The sequence below is a fragment of the Leucopleurus acutus genome, assembly GCF_964270905.1.
Source record: "Leucopleurus acutus genome assembly, chromosome: 13".
In the NCBI taxonomy this organism is placed as follows: domain Eukaryota; kingdom Metazoa; phylum Chordata; class Mammalia; order Artiodactyla; family Delphinidae; genus Leucopleurus; species Leucopleurus acutus.
In genome coordinates this window covers 77323159-77346319 of record NC_139155.1, presented here as the reverse complement: position 1 = coordinate 77346319, position 23161 = coordinate 77323159, and positions in this window count along the sequence as shown.

The following is a 23161-nucleotide window of genomic DNA, read 5'->3' as shown; positions in this document are numbered from 1 at the left end:
AGTACACAAATTGTGTACCGTGGAAGGCTTAGATTTTGTGGCCAGGTAGGCGTAGAATCAAACTCTGGCTTTGCTGCCATCAGCTATGTGTCCTTGAACAAGTGTCTTCACCTCTCTGAGCCTCCATTGCTACCTCTATAAAATAGGGGACCAATCAGTACTTACCTTAGAGGATATCTATGAGAGATGACATGAGATGGTACAGAAGTATCTAGCATCGTGCCTGACACTTTTAAGGACTCGGAATTATCGCTGCTGTTTACTATAATATTTCTTCTCACAGCCCTTGAAGTTTTGTAGGTTTGCTCACTTGGCCCAGCTTTATCTGGTTAGCATGCTTGAATTGAGTTGAAAAAAGAGGGATTGTAGCGATCAAGTTAGGGCAGACTTCATTGTCAAGGCATTTATCTTGGGAGTATGCAAATGACCTTGCTGATTCCCACCTGGAAGACTCCCTCTCCTATTCTCCACCCCACAGAGAAGAAGCCTTGTCCCAGGAGTGCGGACACATCACAACCAGCTCACCAGAAATGAGGCTACTGGAAACTTCAGAAGTCATACAGTTTCTTTCAGGAGAGCTGTCAGCTTCATTCATTAAAAAACGAAGCTCCACTTTATTGTATCTTAATGACGAAAGTCAAACATACACATGATAGAAATTCAAATACGACAAACGTCTGATGTAAACAGTGAGAGCCTCGCTCTCGTTGACACTCTTCTCCGGGGGCTGGACACTGTGAAAAATTTGCCGGGTTTTCTTAAGGACCTTTTCAATATCATCATCATCATCATCTTACAAGCATTTTTGAGTGCTTAATGTACCAAGCCAATGAAAATCCCTTCCATCCATCTCTCATTTCACCCTCACACCACATTGCACATGGGCTGGGCACTAGGGTTTCCTCTTATTTTACGGGGGAGGCAATTGGGGCTCAGAGAGGTTAAGAAAACCCAAGGTCACACAGCTAGGAAGTAATGGAACTGGGTTGTGAACTCCAGTTGGTTCGACTAGGGTCCATATCCTTAGTGATTATTACACACACACAGACACACGAACACCCCACAATTTTCTATCACCAGATAGGATCGTATTATCCCTAGTGGTTTGCAACTTACCTTTTTTCCTTAGCTATATATCATGAACACCCTTCCTTGACAGGACCTATAGCCCTAGCTCATTCCTTTTAACAGCTTGCATACATTCCATTATGGGGAGGAACATAATTTATTTAACCAGTTTCCTGCTGACGGGAATTTGTCCATTTGTGACTGTTCCCTGTCCCTCCTTGGCCCCAGAAGGGCTGAGCTTCCTTCAGCTCTCCGGCTTTCAGAGGAGAATCAGCATCGTGTCTCCATCAATCTAAGCTATGTGGTCTTTAAAAATACATAACCCAAAAAATAAGGCTCCATTAAACAAACTTATAAAATATGAATTAGTTGCTTACCCTGCTCCCTGTTCAAGAGCATAAGGGTCATCCCCCCGGCACTTAGGAATGGGGATCTTCTCTGGTCTTCCGCCCTGGGTTTACAGAAGGCGTGTCACCCTCTCAGATATGGGGTCTTGAACCCAGTTAAATTGTGCTTCTCAAATGGAAAGGACTTAAGTAATTTGCTGAGCCATGAAGCACAGCTAAGTGTACTTGAGTGAGTGAGCGAGTGTGTGTGTGTGTGTGTGTGTGTGTGTGTGTGTGTGTGTATTCAGGTACGCTTTTATCAAATCATGCCCTGAACAAAAATGTGTTCAGATAAACTCTTAGGAAAACAGTGAATTGACCACTGATGGAGAGGCTGGGAAGTTCTGGGGTTAAGGCCGTGGATGTGAAGCCAGACCATCTGGTTTGGAGGCTTGACTCTGCCATGTGCCAGCTTTGTCATCTTGGGCAGTCACTTAATCTCTCTGTGCCTCAGTTTCTTCATCTGGAAAATGGAGATAATAACAGTCCCTACCTGGTGGGGTAATTGTGAGGGTTAAATGAATTCAAATAAATAAAACAGTAAGTACCTGACGCATCCTATCATACATGGGCTGGCTGTCATAGTGGTTAGATATGTGTACACTATTATAAATCTTTTAGAATTACACAATTAATATATGACCACTGAAAAGGCAGTATTGATTAGTAGCAAAAAGGAACCATGCCCTGGCTCCCTCAAATCACCTGTACTCCCATGTGGAAAGAACCACTGTGAACACTTTGGTCTGTAACATGGCAAACATTTTCCTTTGTGGGTGGGCACTCTTTTGCATGCACACAGATGCACACCCCTCCACATTCACATGTGTGATTTAATTATACAAAACTTATATCTTATGTACTCTTTCATAACTTAATTTTTCACCTAACAAATTATCAACATACCCACTGTATTAGTTTGTCAGGGCTAGCAAAACAAAATACCATACGCTAGGTGGATCAAACAGCAGAAATTTATTTTCTCACAGTTCTGGAGGCCAGCAGTCTGAGATCAAGATGTCGACGGGGTTGATTTCTTCTGAGGCCTCTCTCCTTGGTTTGTAGTTGGCTGTCTTCTTCCTGTGTCCTCACATGGTGTTCCTTCTGTGTGTGTCTGTGTCCTAATTTCTTCTTCTTATAATGACATCAGTCATATGAGATTAGCATCCACGCTGATGACCTCATTTTACCTTAATCACCTCTGCAAAGATCCTGTCTTCAAATACTGTCACATTCCAGGGTACTGGGGCTTAGGACTTCAACGTATGAATTTTTAGAGGACACAACCCAGTTCATAATACCCGTTTTTGGGACATCAGATATTCTCTGAACCAGAAATCATAGATATAGTTTGTCTTGTGTGATGACTCTGATCAGCTGGTATATCAGCTGGTATAGCCTGGAAGGTTCAGTGTTGTGAAGGATTCTGAGGTCCTCTCTGGGCACAGTGGGGAAGGTTAAGATGACGTCTGCTGTAGGTGAAGGCCTGGGGAGTGGTGATACGTGTGTAGTGGGTTGTGCTTTTGGCTGAATCCAACTTGAGCTGGCCTGCTTTGTGACTTAGCTTTAGTCTATCTCATTACAGAGAGTCATGTTGTGTGGTAGCCACACCTGGAATGTGGCTTTGCCCACACCGGTTCCTCCCATCCTGACCGCCAGGGTGATAATGATGCTTGAGGAGTGGATGGACATGGTTGAGTCCATATGGCTGACACCACTGGCCACATAACTCTCAGCTCTGAAGAATCACCTGCAATGGGCTTGACTAGATTTTCTCCCCTCTGAAATGACCAGGCGCTTTGGATCATCTGGCCACAGTGACTGATGTTTATTCTGCTTGTGCCACTGCTAAGTAAGGCCTGATTTAGGGCAAGGAAATAGAGTCCATGTGTATCTTTCCTTGGCTCACAATTTCATTTTGAGGGACCCTAATCAATTTGTCAATATATAGTTTTTAGTTACATCCTACCAGTGATTTGGAGATCAGCAAGAAAAAAAAAAAACTTGTGGAATGTGGAAATAGGTTTCTATATCACTCATTCATTCATTTCATCTTTTTTTTTTTTTTTTTTTTTTGCGGTGCGCGGGCCTCTCACTGTTGTGGCCTCTCCCGTTGCGGAGCACAGGCTCCGGACGCGCAGGCTCAGCGGCCATGGCTCACGGGCCCAGCCGCTCTGCGGCAGGTGGGATCTTCCTGGACCGGGGCACGAACCCGTGTCCCCTGCATTGGCAGGTGGACTCTTAACCACTGTGCCACCAGGGAAGCCCTCATCTTTTATTTTAATTCAGCAAATATTTACTGAGAGCTTAAACATACAAAGCATTATAGCCCATTTAAGAAATGCAGAAAGTGAAGCAGAGGAAAGGTTAGAAACTCTCTCTTGTATTTGATGGTTAGTCCATTTTTCTTGACTCCCATCCCATTATTCTTTCTCTTCCCTCTTGTGCAGAAATGCACATCTTAAGACACCAGGAAGTCCTGGCACTGAGAAGGGAAGTAAACAACATGTCAGCATCGGGGCAGGGCTGGGGAGAAAGCTTTTATAGATCAAATTTAGCTCCTGCATTACTCAGGTGGTGAAATGGAGTTTGTGAGAAATTAAATAATTGTCAAAGTCATACAGGTTGTTGGTGGCAGAGCACGATCCTGGAGCCAGGCATTCTCCTTCTTGGCTTGATCTCATTCTTGGGCATCCCAAATTTGACTCTTTTGTTATGTGGGACCCCCCAAATGTGTAGGAATCAGGTGTTGTTTTTGTAAGCATTTGCCAAGAAGAGTTACGTTCAAAAGCTTTCCGCCTGAGGGAAATTGCCGGTCACCTGAAATGTTTCCAGGGGGTCTTTCAGTAATGTACATTCCTCTCACCTAGGTAGGAGAGCACCTGGTCCACCTCATCTCCATTCTCACTGGATGTAGCCATTCACAGTAAGGACAACCACAGAAACAAAACTTTGCTAATTCGATAGCGGGAAAGATGACATCACAGTCATTTTCATGTTTCCTTCTTTGACCTACAGTGTTGTTGTGCATTTTCTGATATGTTAATTGCCTATATGTATTTATTCTGATCTGAATTGCCTATTCATGTCCTTTGCTCATTTTTCTATCATAAGGTTTCGCAAGTATGCTTTACATAGGAATATTAATCACTGTTTTTATAATTAAAACATGAACCTTGTGGATGCTGCAAATATTTCAGCAAATGTTTTTGTATGGATTAAGAGGCTTTGCCATTTTTAATCTTTGCCATCTCTGTGGTTATTCCACCAACTCCCTTCCTCCTAATTATGTGTATCTTGCTTATTTTTTTCTTGATTAAACCCCTCAGAGTTTTGTTTCTTTGCTTTGGATTTTTAAAATCTAAACTCACATATTTCTCCTTTTCTCTTTGTTAATAGTTCTTTGTATTTTCCTCCGGTTGTTTTTTGTCCTTTTCTAACTTCCTGAGTTGATGCCCAACTCATTTTTTTGTATCCTTTAAAATCCAATAACGGTAGCATTTAATACTATGACTTGCACTTCTGATTACAGCTTTGGGCACCTCCCATGTGATTTTTAAAATACACAGTATTCTCATTATTGTTATTTTCCTTGTTGTAATTGTTGGGTTTGATTTCCTCTTTGTCTCATGCTATTTGGGACGGGCCTTTAAATTTCTAAATGGGCAGGGTTTTAAAAAATAAAGTAATATCTAGTTTTATTACCCTGTGGTCAGACAATTCACCTTTGAGCCACTGCTTGACATTTTGAGTTCAGAAGCTCATGTATCTGAGATAGGCCTGAGAATGCCCCTGCTCTCTGGGAAGCTGAAGGTCAGAAGATCCTCTGATCCAGGATGGAGTTGAAACTCTCTCCAGAGAGTTCTCATCTGTAAGCCTGGTGTGGATAATAGTCATGGTTGTTAAAAAGTCAAGGGTTAGAGGGGCAGCTTCAGAATCTGCTTTTTTATCCCTGCCCCACCACTGTATATTTTAAAGCTGAAAGGTACCTGGCAATATTGGAGGCTAGAATTTTCTCCTTTTCAGTAGATGACGGTGTGAATGATATAGAACGTAATAGTGTTCCCTCACTGCAGGGACCTAGGGTTCGAAGCTGCTTATGCTGCTTCATCCAGAGAGAGTCCCAGGACTGAGTATGTTTCTTAGGGACTTCACCATACCTTGTGCTGGGTTCTCACTGTACCCCAGAACTGTTGGTCTAGTTGATTACTCGCTACCCATAAAGTTGAGCTTTAAGAGGGGGGCCTAGCCAGTTGGCTGAAACTACCTTCTTGAGTCACTGGAAAGGCGTGTTGTTGAACCGTGGATTTTCATTTGAAGAAAAGAAGTGTTGCCCGTTATAGCATCCACTTAAAAAACAGAGCAAGGGAGAGATTTTTATTTCCATATGGGTTATGTTAAGGAACGTGTGCGCATGTATGTGTGTGTGAATGTGTACACATACGTTAGAAAGAGAAATGGCCCTATTATGGGAAGCCTCATTAAAGAGGCCTGGAAAGGGTTAGTCCATTTGCAGACTATACATCTTAATCTCCTTACACAGCACACTAACCTGGAAGGAGACAGAGAATCTATGGCCAGAGGGACCCTGGCTTCATTCCAAGCCCTTCTCCCACCGGCTACCCGTCATTAGCACTATATATTAATCTGGAGAAACTGTTCTCCCAGGGGGCCCCAGGAAATGGGAGGACATGGAAGCCGGAGCAGAGTGGGGGAGACCCACGTCTCTCCTCTGGCTGCTGCTCGTTTGCTGGCAGGTGCATCTGGGGATTGAGCCCCTGGAAACTGGGGAGAGGAAGCCAGGAGCATGCTATAGCTTAAAGCAGTGCTGATAGGTTGAGCGGCCTTTCACCTGTTGCTGGCTGGGTCCCATGTGTGTTAACAGCTTCCAACTGGCCTCGTTATTTGAGAAACCAGAGGCCTTTTGACAAGGACCCTGAAGCTGTTTCTGCACACGCCCCCGGGTCCTCTCAGGGCCCCATTTTAGGTTCCCTGTCACAACACAGAGGAGTGGGAATAGGCAGGGGCCGGCTGCTGGGAGTCTGGCTTGACTCCACCCGAAGTGTAACCTGTGACTAGTTGCTCATCCTTCCGAGCCTCAGTTTCCCCATGTGAAAGGTGTGTGTGTGTGTGTGTGTGTGTGTGTGTGTGTGTGTGTATGTTGGGCTGGGTGGGAAACAGCAATTCCACCTACTTCTAAGGTAGAAGGATTAAGGGGAGAAGGAAGATGGGAACTTTTAATTTAATTTTTAATCGTGTCAGGCTTTAGACTGGTACTTTCATGCAGATGTCCAGAACATCACTCATTTCCCTTCCTACCCTTGTCCTGTGCAGTGCAGCTTCCCCTCTCCCTAGTTCCCTTCTCTGCCTTCCCACAGCATCTAGTCTGTCCATTAGCCAGCCCCTTGCTCCTCAAAGTGAGCCAGCACCATGGGCATCACCTGGAAGCTTGTTAGAAATGCAGCATCTCTGGCCCCACCCCCGATCTATTGAATGAGGTGCATCAGTTGAACAAGATCCCCAGGTGACTCCTGTGCATCGTAAGGTCATCAGTCCTGCCCAAGAGGCTCTTCTCCACTTGTGTGCATGTGCTGGTAACTCAGGAGGCTTTCTCCATGAGTAGCTTCTGTTCTGGGCATTGGCATGAACAAAGGAAGCACTGAATGGGCCAGGCCTAAACGTTTAGTCACGCAGGGGACCGTGTTCTGGATACACAGTGTTCTCTCTTTGTCAGTGCTCTTCCAAGTTTTCCGATTACATCAAGAAGGGAGCCTCTATCGGGGGCTTTATAAGGCTTGGTGCATTATAAAGGGGTCCTGAATCCATAGTCAGGAGCAGAGACAGCTGCTCAATCAGGGCTAAAGATGTTCCTTGGAACTGAAGACAATTAAACCTGGGGGAAGTGGGTAGGAGTCCCTGGGATCATCTGAGGCTGAGAGTCCATCTGATATCCAGATGCTTTCCTAAATGTCCGGTCTTCCCAGTTAAAAGTAAGCTCCTTCATAGAACAAAGCCTGCATTCAAAGCTTCATTTTGTATGGTCCCTCTGAGGCATGCACCATGTGTGCTCCAAAATTTATTGCCTTGACCTGGATTTTAGCCTGTTAGAGCAGGAAGGTGTCATCAAGGTATTCCATGATAAGACGTACATTGCAAACATGCTCCTATCCTTCTTGCTTGTGCCCAGGGCAGACATCACTAATCAATTATTGCACTCTTCCACTCTGAGCTCAGATCTGGATACAGCACTATAGACCATCGTCAATTGATGAGAACTGGTTTGGTCTGCATCAGCACAGTTGGCCTCAGTCCAGATCTCCTGAGTGCCAGAGAACCTGTCTGGCAGGTCTGTTTCTGAACAACCCGTCTGAATGCCCCTACAAGCTAAGTATTGGTAATGGTGATGGATGTAATGAGGATGATAATTAGGGTCCTTTGGAGAGAGAAAACCTCTTTTATTTTTTCGGTATGCGGGCCTCTCACTGTTGCGGCCTCTCCCGTTGCGGAGCACAGGCTCCGGACGCGCAGGCTCAGCGGCCATGGCTCACGGGCCCAGCCGCTCTGCGGCATGTGGGATCTTCCCGGACCGGGACACGAACCCGTGTCCCCTGCATCGGCAGGCGGACTCTCAACCACTGCGCCACCAGGGAAGCCCAAGAAAACCTCTTTGAGTGTGAAATTGGAGACAGGAATGATCTCAAATAATTGGTTCCTTTAGCACAGATGGAAGGAATATGTCATTTTTGTTGTTCCAGCATCCATCATCCTTATTTTCTTTGGGAAACTCCACTCTTAGTTCTAGTGGTTCAGGTAGGATAGACACTATCTCCCTAGTCCAGGGACTAGCATGTGACCAATCAGAGCACTCCATCCCTCTAGCCTCAGTGATTGGTTCACAGGAGAGCATGTGACCCAAGCCAGGTGTGTTAGACTAGATCACAAGGTTTAGTCCAAGTTTGAAGATGGACAAGGGTAAGTCCTTTGGACTTGGTGCCTCTTACTTTTTTTGTTTTACTACTAAAGTAGTTGATAAGCAATATGAAGGATATAAAGGACACAAGCCTGTAGGTAGTGAATGTGGTTCATTATCTCACTGAGGCATCTGTGACCTTTGATTGTCTCAGTACAGTGGGATGTCTGCCGTGTTGAAGGTGGGAAGGATAGGGACTTGTTGTCTTTTATATTCCACCATGTCATCACCCAGGCACAATATTTATTATATATAAGGTAATAATTCTCTGACTCAGAAACCACATGGTCAAGCTCTGAGGTTCTAGGCCTTGAACTCATCACTGGGGCAATGTCCTCTTATCTGCATCTTTGCTGTAGGCCTAGGAGATTTTCACTTGGGACTTTTTAGCAGGCAGGTCTGGATATAGCTATATCATCCCAGGCTTCCATTCCAGGACTCATTGGACTGTTGGCAAAGAAGTTCTTGCTGTCTAGTGGAGTAGGATCTGGGAGGAAGTAAGCTTAGAGTTACTATAAAAAAAGAAAGACCTCAAGCTCTAATGATTTCGCTTTAGCCCCTGGATCCAACTATGCCTGAAGCTTGTATGCCTGTAGATTTTTTTCAGTTAATTGGGCCTTCCCCTTTTTGCTTAAGCTAGTTTGAGTTGGGCCTCTGTCGCTTCCACAAAAACAGTCCTGACTAAGGCAGATGGAAAGTGGGGGTGTATGAAGTGTCTTGTTTGAATTGTATTGCCACTCAATATTCATCACTGGAAAAGGTAATGGCATGTGAACCAGGAAACCTCCAGCTTCAATCATCTCCCCACAATCACTCACCTTCTTGGAGTAGCAGTTTCTGCTTCTGTGGTAGAAGAGGGTTTTGCTGGATGGTTGCTAATGTGATAGAGACACTCTAAAGGCAGAGGGGAAATGCCTCAAGAACAGCCAGGAACAACCAGATAAGCTACACCACAACACTAATGGTCTGAGTCCTACCAACAACCCTATGAGGTAGGTACTATTGTTATTCCCATTTTACAGATGGTGAGACTGAGGCACTGGGGGGGGAGTAATTTGCCTAGGGTGGCCTTGCTAACAAATGGCAGAAAGAAAGAAAGGGGAAGAGACAGAGCAAGAGAGAGAGAGTGAGAGAGAGATGGTGGAGTGCTTTGCCTTGCAAGCCCTTTTCCACGTGCATGAGACTGGCAGATTACTGGCCCAGGAATGGGTTCCACTGCGGTAGCTCATGCGGCAGCGCTCACCATAAAGGAAGCAACATCTTCTTGGGTGGGTGCACATGCTTATACCTACTTGGCTGGTGTAGACTCCAAGTTAATCTACCGATCTCACTAGCTACTGCCTATTTAATCACGTATGCTTTGTTCACATTTAAAATTTTACTTTAAAAAACGCTGCATCTGACAAGATCCGGGGATGGATACTGAGACAAGTGGGCCAAAGTCTGAGAAGTAGGCTATTTATCTAATCTCAACTATAGTATCTCCTCCAAGATGTTTATTCATTACAAAGGGGTAAATCGTAACTTTATAGTAGAGAAACCTGGCAGACACCCGTATTAACCAAGTGATCAAGGTTAATATCACTAGTAAATTAGACAACATCTTAAACCTCTTGACACAATGCACTGAGAAGGATGCACCATTGTTTCTGTAGCATTCTTGCCCCCACATGCAAAACCACCCTGCAATCATGGGAAAAGCAACAAATCCCAATCAAGGGACATTCTACTCAGTAAGTGGCCAGTCCTCTTCAAAAGGGCCACGGAAGGCACAGAAAGACAGTGGAATTGGTACATATTGGAGAGGAGTAAAGAGAAATGACAACTAAATGTAATGTGGGATCCCAGATTGGATCCTGGAACAGAGAAAAAACATTAGTGCAAAACTGGTAAAATCCAAATAAAGCCTGTAGACTAGTTGATAGCATTGTACCAATGTTAATCTCCTGGTCTGGATAATTGTACTTCAGTTATATAAGATGTTAACATTTGAAGCTGGGTGAAGGGTATATGGGAACTCACTGTACTAAATACTTTGACAACTTTTCTGTAAGGCTGAAGTTATTTAGAAATAAAAAGTTAAGAAAAAAACCCTGATGCGGCATCTGTATTTGTAAGCCAAGGATGTGGAAAAACTGGCAGTTTTCACATACTGCTGGTGGGTTGACAAGTTGAGATATAAATTTAGAGGACTGAGGAATATGTATCAAGAGTCTTATTAAACATATGAGTCCCTTTGCCCTAGCAATCACATTTCCAGGAATTGACTTTAAAAAAAAACAAAACAAAACAGGAATGGTGCGCAAGATGTATGAACGAAGATGTTCATTGCTGTGTTGTTTATAATATTGAAAAATTGGAAACAATCTTTTTTTAATCTTAATTTTATTTTTATTTTTTGAGGCAATAAAACAATTTTTTATTGATAGAAAAGATGCAGGGAAAAAAAAGAAAACCTTGATTACAGTGTGTATTACCATTATTTGAAATGAACATTTCTCTCATAATTTTCAGGGTTAATTACATTTTAGGACAGATTGCCAATTAAAAATTGGAAACAATCTTAATGTCATATTTAAGTGAAAAAATGTAAATTACAAGATAATATGTGTCGTATAATCTTATTTATCTAAAAAAAGTCTTTAAAGTCTGGAAGGACGCATCAAACTGGTAACTATAGCTATCCATGGGAGGTGAGATTAAGGAAGTATTTTTATTTTCTCTATATTGGAACTTTAACATACATCAGATATATTATGGGGGAAAATGAACGTATGCCCTTCTTTTTGAGAAACAGGCATGAAGGACTGCTAGGAATAAATGAAGTCAGCCCTTCCCTTTGCTCCCCCGGCTGTGGGGTTTTCCATGAGTGACTCCTAATATCAGGCCCCTGATTTGCCTCCATCAGCTAGAGCTGTAAGCCCAGCCGATGGGAGGGAATATGCCTGTTAGAGAAGCTGCAGAATTGCAGGTACTTTCTGCTGACTGTGAACTCAGAGCAAAGGTTAAGGCATGGGTCTGTCTGGGTAATCTCCTGGCAGGAAGTGGTCTGGTCCGCTTGGGTTGGACTCTTGAAAGTAGGAGACCACTGCTCCCTGGGGAGCCCCCGACAGAGCCTCCACAGGAACTCAAAACCCAGAATGGGGAAGGAGAAGGGAATTTTAGAGGGCAGGGGAGGAAACAGGAGAATTCATGAATCTAAATTCCAGGCATGGAGCATCTTACTTTCACTCTCCACCGGGAGATGGTGAATAGGAACTTTGGGGGAAAGATGAATTGACAGAGGGGAAATTCAGTAGCAAGGGTTAACACCTACCTATAGCTACAGCAACAGAGAAAGTACTGAGAAATAGCTGTGGAGCTTAGCCCTCCTTTGATGTTTGGGGCAAATCATGTAATTAAAAAAATTTTTTTTATTGAAGTATAGTTGATTTACAATGTTGTGTTAGTTTCAGGTGTAGAGCAAAGTGATTCAGTTCTATGTATATATATATATATATATATATATATATATATATATAATTCTTTTAAGATTCTTTTCCATTGTAGGCTATTAAACAATACTGAGTATATAGTTCCCTGTGCTATACAGAGTTATCTATTTTATATATAGTAGTTTGTATCTGTTAATCCCAAATTCCAAATTTACCCCTCCCCCCTTCCCCCTTTGGTAACCATAAGCTTGTTTTCTATGTGTGTGAGTCTATTTCTATTTTGTAAATAAGTTCACTTGTACATTTTTTTAGATTCCAGATATAAGCAATATCATATGATATTTGTCTTTGTCTGACTTCACTTAGTATGATAATCTCTAGGTTCATCTGTGTTGCCGTAAATGGCATTATTTCATTTTTTGTATGGCTGAGTAATATTCCATTGTATATATGAACCACACCTTCTTTATCAGTTCATCTGTTCATGGACATTTAGGTTGCTTCCATATCTTGGCTATTGTAAATAGTGCTGCTGTGAACATTGGGGTGCATGTGTCTTTTCGAATTAGTTTTCTCTAGATACGTGCCCAGGAGTGGGGTCACGGGGCAAGTCATGTAGTCTTTCTGAGCCTCAGTTTCTCCATCCACAAAATGGATGCGATACTATCCCAGAGTGTGGCTGTAATGATGCAAAATGTAATGATGCAGACGACGCACTCAGCACGATGCCTGGCATACAGAAAGCGCTCCCCAAATGGTACCCGTTATTAGAAATGTTGTTATTGAGAATCTTCCCATTGTCTTCTCTCATGGTCCCAGTCAACTGGGACCCACCCCTTCCTTATTTATAGTTTATACCAAATACTTTGGCCCTTAAGTATGTGTTATCTTGGATGGTTATTTAACCGTTTTGCATGTGATGTTCACGTTCATGCCACTTATGAGCTCTATCTGAGTTGAGAGCCAATGCTGCACTTCGGATACCAAATGCGGTGGTGAGCATAAAGGAATACTATGGCCAGTAATCATCTGATAAAGTGGTTGGAAGTTTTCAGTTTTTGGGTCTGTCTAGGTGGGGTGCCCCAGGTCTGACTTCCAAGTTGGAGTAGAGTGACTTCTTTTTTTTTTTTTTGCGGTACGCAGGCCTCTCACTGTTGTGGCCTCTCGCATTGCGGAGCACAGGCTCCGGACGCGCAGGCTCAGTGGCCATGGCTCACGGGCCCAGCCGCTCCGCGGCATGTGGGGTCTTCCCGGACCAGGGCACGAACCCGTGTCCCCTGCATCGGCAGGCGGACTCTCAACCACTGCGCCACCAGAGAAGCCCAGAGTGACTTCTTAAAATGTAAACATTCCTTAAATTTCTTTCCAGAAAAATCCCTTACGGGTATTAGCAGGGGAGGACCCAGGTTTTCTGGGGGCTAACAAGTGTGTGTAATCCGAGAGGCCCTTTTAAATAATTTGAACACCAAATTATGATTGCAAAATTGTTAGGGCCTTGCAAGGACTGTGTGTGTGTGTGTGTGTGTGTGTGTGTGTGTGTGTGTGTGTGTGTGTGCGCACATACAACAGAATCATCCAGGGTATGTCCAGGAATTAAAGGGATACAAAGAGAAGCAGCCTCTCTATATAGGTCTGGATGTATATTCATCCATTCATGAGTGAGTAAATGCTGCTGAAGATTGTGGCTTTGGCTCTTTTCTCTGCCTCTTTTGTATTTTTCTGGGATCATTTATCCACTTCAGAAGCCCTGTGGCAAGTCTCTCTGTCTGGTACCAGTCTGGGTGCCGAGCACACAGCAGAGAAGGAGGCCTCATGGAGCTCATGGTCTAGTGGGGAGACAAGCGCCCCAAGAGGCAATGATTGTGCAGGGCAAGCTGTGCACAGGGGCAGGGGGCGCGGGAGGAAGGGCATCTAACCTGCTAGGGGAGTCAGTGATTTCCAAGCTGAGAGATGAGGATGACAAGTGTTAGCTGGAGAAGGTGAGGGTGGGGTTAGCAGCAAAGTGTCAGCTGGGGACGCGGAGACTTGAGTAAAGGGAACTTGCTCCAGGCGGGGGTCAGTGATCCCTCCTGGGCTCTGCCTGTTTCACATTGATTCCTTCTTCCCTCATCTCTTGTCTCTCCTCTCCTTTCCCTCTGTCGAGACACCTTTTCTTACCTCCTCCACCCTAAATCTCAGAGTGAGAGTTGGATAACTCACTTGGGCAGAAAATATGGATGGGAAAACTCTCCTCTTCATTTGTGCAGTCCCTTGAGTGTCAAGCCCCAGCTTGACACTGATTCTCCATGGGAGCCAATGAAGTGAGACAACAAAGACCCTGCACCTTTGCTCAAGCTGTGACTCCCACCTGGAATACCATATGCTGCTTTATATCCAAATGTGTCCCGACCTTTAAGGTCCAGCTCAAATGCCACCTCCTCGATGAATCTTTCTCTGATTTCCAAGATGGGACTGACCCACTGTTCTGATACCCCCCAGCCGCCATCTGAACCCTTGTACCTGCATTATAGCACTGAAGTCATTCTGCTGTGTATGAAAATCGAGGGAGTAGGGTGTAGTGGTTAGGAGCTTGGCTTTGGAGTCAGATGCATGTTGGGGTCCAATGCTAGCTCTATCACTTATTTGCTGTGTGACCTTGGGCAAATTACCTGGTTCCTCTGAACCTCACTTCATTTATCTGTTAAATGAAATGAATTCTGTAGAGAGATGCCATGTGTAAAGCATTGGGTGCAGTGCTGGCCATAAAGCAACCACCAAAGCATTACGAACTGCCATTGTGGCACGGTTTGCATATCTCTCTCCCTCACTGTACGCCTCCAAGGAAAGGTCCCGTCCCTCGTTCACTTCTGCATCATAGTAAGTGTCTGGTAAATATCAATTGAAGAGAATCCAGAAAGTACCTCCTCTACCCAGAAGAATCTTTCAGCAGCCTGCCTGGAGGGAATGTCATGGACTTCATTTATTCATTTAGTGAAATATGTATTGAGGACCAGGGTCCAGGGATTTGGGAGGATACAAGCCCTGGCCACATGGAGATTCTGTTTTAGAGGGGAAGGCTGGTATTAAAACAAGGACCCAAGAAATTATTTAAATACAATTGTGGTAAGTTCCAGAAAGGAGAGGCACAGGGACTACCAGAGTGTATGCAAGTGGCCCTTGATGAACTCTGGAGAGGGTGTCAGTGAAGGTTTCCCTGAGGGAGGGATGTTAGATGAGATATGGAAGATGCACTGGAGTTAACTGGGGGAAGAACTTTCAAGGTGGAGGGAGCGGCTTGTGCAAATGTCCTGGGGTGGATGGGAGCATGGAACATTGGAGAAGAGGAGGAAGGCCTGCGCGTTTGGAGCCCAAGGGTGAGGGGTCGCGTGGGGTGGGATGGGGCCAGAGAGGCGGGCAGGAGTAAGACTGTGGTGGGCCATGGTGAGGAATCTGGATTTTATTCTGGGGATGACAGTCCAGGAAAGGACACTGGAGGCTGAACAGGCACTCAGGTGCCTTCTGAACCCCTGGGAATGTTGGAATGCCCTTGGCCTCTCTCCCGCCTGGGACTTACCGGAGAACCATCTCAAGCCTGGGAATTCCCTCATAAGGCCCAGGATATGGCCAGGTAAACAGAATGTCATCATGCAGCCCCCTCCAATCACATGAGCCACGGAGGCGTGGAGTGGGGGAAGCAGTAGAGAGTGGCGGGGATTTCCACAACTTCCTTCACACACCAAGGAAAGGCCACACCAGCGACCAGGGGGCTGGAGTGGGAAAGGAAGGGACATTGCTGAGGAGTAGTGGCAGTGAACTTGGCTCAAATCCTTGCCATGTACCAGACTAGTTATGGAACTTGTCTAAGCCTCAGTTTCTGTCTCTGTAAAATGGGTATAAGAACAGGGGGCATTCCCAGAGGACTTGTAGGAAATTAACTGAGATAAAATAAGTGTTTAGCGCAATGCTTGGTGCTTAGCATGTACCCAGTTACTCCCCCAACCAGGGGAAGCAATTCCTCCTCCAAGAAAAACCCATGCACACCAGGCTGTGGTTGGCTGCTGTGTCACATATTGTTGTTGTTAATACTTTATCTCTAAGCATCTTATCCATTTCTATCATATAAGCTTTGGAGAATATCTTTTTAGCTGAAACATGGAAGAAGAATCTCCGTAGTGGTTGAATGTGGCTTCAAATCCCATGGGTGTGGAATAGAGTTTCCCCCCAGCAAAGCTCTCCTTGGGGCCCCACTAATGTTCTCTAGACACTCCTATCCATGGTTTTTCTGTGTCACCTCCACCTGAGATACACTTTCCTTCTTCTCCTTCAGTCCAAATTCCACTAACCTTTAGGACCAGCTTCAAACACATCATCTCCCTGAAGACTCTGAATGTTCTATTCATCTATGTCCTCTTTGAAGCCTTATATTTCAGTTCTGAGCTTTCAATTGTAGTGTCTTACTTCCTCTACATGATCTTGGAGGTCAGAGAGATGCGTCTTTCCTCATTGCTGCAAAATGGCTGCAGGGGCTCCAGACCTCACATCCTCTAAGCTTCTTGTACAGAGAAAAAGAGAACTTTCATTGGCCTGATTTGGGTCAGATTTAATCTGTGGACCAATCATGGTACCCAGTGAATGGGTAGGGTGATTAGTTCAGACCCGGGATTGGCAAAATATTTTCTTAGACAGCCAGACAGTAAATATTTTAGGCTGTGAGCCATATGATCTTTATTGCAACTCAGCTCTGCTGTTATAGCATGAAAAGAATCATAGACCATATGTAAACGAATGGGCATGGGTGTATTTAAATAAAACAGAAGTTTTGTTATTTACAGAAGTAGGTGACTGGCCCTTGGGCTGTAGTTTGCTGACTCCTGGTTTAGACCAGTTAAAGCCCCATGCCTGGAGAAAGATGGACCCAAAGTAGATGGACTGAGTGTGTGGAGGGTCTGAAAGGAAATTCAGTGTACTAGTTTGCCATGAGAAAAGTTAAGGTTTGATGGGCAGAAAAAAGCAACTTATTGACTACAAGGATTATTGTCAAACAAGGGTCCCCTAGCTATCAATCAGTCTCATGCAATGTATTTAAGTAGCAAGAAGAGAAACAGGTTTGTCTTCTCAGAGAACCTCCTTACTCCCAAGGGCTCCTCCCCACGTCATGGGGAGGAGGGAATTGGCTGGGAAGCTCTCACATTTATGTATATCCTATATCTTTCCAAAGCACTTTTAAATTTACGATTTCAAAGTCTTCCTGTGAGGCAAGAAGGTCAAGCATAGGTATTATCCTTGTTTTACAGGTGAGGACACTTAACCTCTAAGTGTGAAATGGAAGACTTGAAGAAGGAAACAATATATCTTAAATACTGGCCATACAAGATTAGTAGCATATGTACCCCTACTCCCCACCCCATTCTCATGGCAGACATCAATAATCCATCACTGCTTCCCACTGAGCTCAGATGGTATCTAAGAGTGCTTGCCTCGACAGGGCTCTAGGCAACCAACTCCCACATGATCAGAGATGGCACGTGAGAGGAAACATTTGTTATTTTGAGTTGACCATGTAGTACTTGCGGAATTACCAAGTTACTCAACACTCCCACTTGGAGCTCTTATTTATTGAGTGCATTGAGTGCTTATTATCTGCCAGGATCCATGCTCATCTCATTTATTTTTTGTCGAAGAGTTTTAGGTAGATGTCCCAGGTGCTGTCCCTGTTCCACATCTTCTCCAGTCAATTCTGATTTCAGCCTCAGCAGTGGTGGGCGGTTCCCCGGGAACACAGACACACCTCACGTTGACAGTCTCAAGGACTTGTTCCCTGGATTTCTGCATTTGTCCCAGGACCTTCTCTGGTGCTCTGAGAGCCTGCTAGGTGGCACCCAAGCTCTTTCTAGAAGTTCAGGGACTTAACCAATAGACCACTGAGTAAATACTCCATGCAAAAACAAGACTCTGTTGCCTATGGCAGAGACCTTGATAACACAGTTATAAAAATGGTCTTTTTCCTTCCTCATTTGCTCACTCCTACTTTCTGAGATCACGTTCCAAATAAATTACCTGCACACAAGTTCATGACGTAGGGTCTGCTTTCGGGAGAACACCAGCTAGAACAATTAGGACATCAACCAGGACAACCATGGGTCCCCATTTTGCCTATTCGAAAACTAACTCTAAGAATTCAGGTAACTTCCCCAAGGTCACACAGCTGGTCTTTCTGATTCTAGAGTTCATGCTCTTACCCACAAGGCAGTACTACCAATAGGACTTCAGACCACAGTTGGGCACCAAGCAACAGTGTTCTGGTACATTCAGCGCTACATTTTGGTAGGTGAAAGAAGCTGACTGGATTTGACAAAGAGGAAATGAGCCAGTTTTCGCTCTTAAAAATAGCCTGGTTTTCAGTCATCCCTTTCAGGAACAACCACGCTTACCCAAGGAAACACCACCAATGTTTCAGAGAGAGTTTCTAGGTAATTAAGGTACTTCACTAAATCAAATCCCATGAGAAGAGTATGGCAAAGATAAGCCTTGCAAAGCCCACAAAATGGAAATTATGAGCAGGCATCCCTCTGTCCTTTTTTTTTGGGGGGGGGGTTGGAATACTTTTTATTTTTTTAACATCTTTATTGGGGTATAATTGCTTTACAATGGTGTGTTAGTTTCTGCTTTATAACAAAGTGAATCAGTCATACATAAACATATGTTCCCATATGTCTTCCCTCTTGCGTCTCCCTCCCTCCCACCCTCTCTGTCCTTTATGGTAGCAGTTTCAATCCAGGTCAATGCCTAGGTACAGACAAGGGTAGAGGATGTGGCCAAATGATGCTCTGTAAGGCATCAAGGGAAACTCCTGCCTAGTTGAGTTGAGGCTGAAAAGTGTGCCTTTTGTTGGCTATTTAGTTCCCAGTGCAGGTCTGCTTGGTCAGGGGCCATTGTGGCTGGATCTTTTTTCTGATGGTCAATAGATGCCCAGTTGCAACTCTTCTGAATAGGAAGCTCTAATGCTATGTCCTAGTTTCAATACAGTCTCAGAGACCACTAATGTTTACTGATTTCCACTGAGTGCCAGGGCCTGCCCTAAGCATTTTGCATACATAATCTTGTTTATCCCTCACCATAATCCAATGAAGCAGGTTCATTTCAAATCCTATTTTATGAATGAGGAAACTGAACCTCAAAGAGGGTAAACCACTTGCCCAAGGCCACTGAGTTCTTAGGTGACAAAGCTAGGATATGAACCCAGGTAACTTTAAGCTGAAATTTGGTTCTCTGTGAACTAAAATAAGAATTTTTGGTGGGAGAAAAGTCAGCTGGTTTCAGCTTGACCAAATGTGAAAGCAGTTTAAGTTCTCTCCCTTCATCTATTTAAATCTATTTATTGATAATCCCCCCTGAGGATTATCCACCTGTGTTAGGTGCTGAGGTTAGGACAGTGAAGCAAACAGGTCTGTCCTTCTCTTGTGGCATTTAGAGGTTAGTGGGGTCTCAGTGATAACTCAGCGACATTCCAGGCTCAAATCACCTGTGGCTGGGATAGGAGCACAGGATAGCCCCACCTGATTGCCTGCATATGCATTCTCCAAAGGAGGAAGGATTTTCTATCACCAGAGAAGAAAGAGAGAGATGTGAGACTAAGAAAACAACACTATCATTCAAAGATGCTTAACACTCTTCGGGAAGAGGGGTCAAGAAAACTTCCTGAAGAGGCTACATCTATGTTGAGGGATAAGTAAGAGTGAGGCAGCCAGTGAGTGGGCGAGAGGACACTGGCGGTGTTGGAAGACTGCTCCAAGGAAGGTGGGTAGAAAGCTTAAAAGCCTGGGGGCCAGGGGGCACTGCAAAAATGTTGGTATAGCCACAGCATGGATTGGAAGGAATGGGGACGGGGAGCATGTGAAAGAGATGAAACTCAAGAGGCTGGACAATGAAATGCTTTGTACACCATGTTGAGGGCTTTGGACTTGATCCTGTGGGCAATGGGGAACCACTGAAGGTTTTAGACAGGGAGTATGACATGATCAGATCTATGGTTCAAAAGATGGTTTCGGAAAAGCTGTCTTGTTCACAGCTGTGTCCTCAGTACCTAGAACAGTGGCTGGCACATAGTAGGTGCTCAATAAATATTGGTTGACTAGAGAGTCTAGGTACAGATTGTTACGGGTCATCAGAACCTCTTTTTCTCCCCCGGGAAGAAAACTAACACTGAGCATAGATTGAAAAGTGCTTTTGGATTGGGGGTTCAAAGCAGTGTAAGTGACAAGAATACTATGTCATTTTCCTCATCTTGTCTGCTTTCAAAGGCTTCTGTCCTGCTTTATTCCATACCCGTCAGACACCCTCATTTTCATATTTTTGCCTTTGTATTAACAAGTGGGCTGTCCTAACTGCCTTCCACACACAGAGGCACTGATTCCTGGAAGCGGAGGGAACCTGCTGGATGTTGGCAACCACTGCCCTGGGTATATTTCCTCTCGGGATCAAACTACCTGTAAGCAGTTGTGCTGCTGAAAAGAAACATCTCTTGTATCAGGATGTGCCTGGTTAATTTCAGACCTTCAGGCTCAGGCAACCCCTTGACATATCAGAGCAGAAAAAGAAGAGGGAGAACGCCATTGAAAATGCTGGCATCCAAACCAATGTGTCATTGATGGAGGTGACAGTCGGATGTAGTTTAAAAAAAAAAAAAGGGATAGATTTTAAAGTTACACGATCTTGGTTCAAAACTCCAGGCTCTGCCACTCGTTAATTAAGTGGCAATTTAATTGCTCTATGGCTCAGTTTTCTCCTCTGCAAAATGGATATAACTTTTCTATTTTGCAGGTTTTTGTGAGGATTAAATGAGCTAAAGTAGAAAAAAAGTGGTAGCTGTTTGGTAAAGAGTAGCCATGCTTTTCTGGGGAAACTCACACCCAGATGACATCCATGCATGAGCTATGGCCTGGGTCAGAGACTGAGCCGAGACTGGATGCGGAGGAAATGGCGATTTGGGGCCTCTTTTTCTCTCCATATTTCTTCCTTGCCTCTTTTTCTCCCTGATGCCCTTTTCCAGATCTGTTTCACAATTCTAAGTAGTAGATGTAGTGTGTGTGTGTGTGTGTGTGTGTGTGTGTGTGTGTGTGTGTGATGGGATATGGCTACAAGTATGCAAGACTGGTCAAAAACCCCTCTTAGGGCTTCCCTGGTGGCGCAGTGGTTGACAGTCCGCCTGCCGAGGCAGGAGACACGGGTTCGTGCCCCGGTCCAGGAAGATCCCACATGCCGCGGAGCGGCTGCGCCCGCGAGTCATGGCCGCTGAGCCTGCGCTTCCCGAGCCTGTGCTCCGCAACGGAAGAGGCCACAACAGTGAGAGGCCCGCATACCGCAAAAACAAAAACAAAAACAAAAAAAACTCCTCTTAGGATTCTATTGAGCCTAATGACCAAATGACCAGATCACAGCTCACACCCTTATTGGCTCAGTAACTGGGAAGGACAGGTGTGGAGCTGGTTTCAGCAGCCCATCCATGGGGTGAGGGTTCCTCTCTTCTTTTCTCCCATTTCAGTTTCTCCGTTGGCCATATTCTTCTCTCTGACAGGGGGCTTCCCTTTCATGGCACCGATGGGTAGGGTGGCCGTGGGGCAAGGTCATCGGAAACTCTAAGCTTCTATAATGTCAGCTTAGCAGCTCTAGAGAAAAGAGAAAGCCTCTCTTTCCCAACTTCAGACCAGGGGAGGGCTGTGATTGGCTGTCTTGGGTCACATGTCCAGTACAAGAGCCAATCACCAATCATTGTGACCAGGCCATGGCTACTCTCGCACTTTGATAGAGCAAGTGTGGGTCACGTGACCTAGGTCCGACGTGACTGCTGCTGTTGAGGGTGTTGTGTGATTGGTGGTTCTATCAGAACTACATGGATGGCAGAGGAATATCCTGTAAAACTTTGTATATCTGTATATGTGTGAGGCACACCTTTACACACACACACACCCCCCACCTCCAAAAAAAAAAGGAAAAAGGGAGGCTGGGCAAACAATAATGATGTTACTACCACAAACAGTCTTTTTCCTCTTTTGTCCCTGCCTCACATGCTAACTAGGGAATCTATGTCTGTGTTCAGTAAACACAGGCCCTGCCAGGACCTGTTAGATTTGTGGACAAAGGAAGGGGAGGGTGGACTTTGGGTTTAGACACGTCTGAGATCAAATTCCATCTTTTCCCTTTCCTGGCTGTGTTACTTTGGGTAAGGTACATAACCTCTCTGAACTTCAGTTTCCTCCCGTGTAAAAATGAAGAGCATAGATCTACCTTACATGACAGTTGCAAAGATGAAATAAAAGTGCTTCAATAAGTGGTAGCTAGTATAAGAATAATTACTATTATTGTCACAATTATTATTAATATTTCTGGAGCTGAGGTGGATGGATAGGAAGGGCTTCCAAGAAAAGAACCTAAGACAGACTAACAGTGTTAGCGTTGGATTAGATATGTTCTAACCCAACGACTTCATTTTACAGGTGGGGAAAATGAGGCCCAGCATGTAGCCTGGCCTGTGTTAGGTCCATGAGGGTGAACTGAGGAACGGCAAAGATGAGATCTTTGTAGGAGACTTGAGCCTGGAGTCAGTTAGCCTTGCCAAAAGCCTTCAGAAATTAGGAGGCCACAGAAATGCTTTTTGGCTGGAAGCATCCACATGGGTCCCACCCATCTTGCTTACAGTCAGGCCTGCTTCTCACTCCCGGACCCTGTGTTGCCAGGTTGGTGAGTCTGTATTTTTTTTTTTCCCAATAATTTGTTCTGAAATTATTTAGATTCACTGGGTGTTTTCATATGGGAATTAGACCTTTGAAAAACTTGGTTATGGCATGACTTTTCTCCAGTACTCACATAGGATGTTTTTTTCTTCCTCCTTCCCTCTCCTCCCTTCTTTCCTCCCTCCCTCCCTCCCTTCCTTCCTTCCTTCCTTCTGCGTCTTCCCTCCTTCCCTCCCTCCCTTTCTCTTTCCTCCCTTCTTTTGTCCAAAGTTTAAACCTTCAGTGCATTGTGCTAGGCACTATGCCAAGGGTGGGGTCAAAGAATCACTCATTTGTACATTTACAATATTTCTCAAGTTCATCTATATGCCTGGCATTGTGCCAGGACCCTGAGTACTGGGGATGCTGCAGGAAACAAAACACACGTTGTTTCTGCTCCTATGGGGCTTACAGTGTAGTGTTTCCCATTCTGGAAACTGGATGTTTAGTCTGGGTTGAGTGTCTTCAGTGAGAAAGGCTGGCATGGGGTAAGGTGGAGTGGTGAGCGGGGCCAGAACATAGTGAGGGGTTTGGAGTTCATTGTGAGGGCAGGGG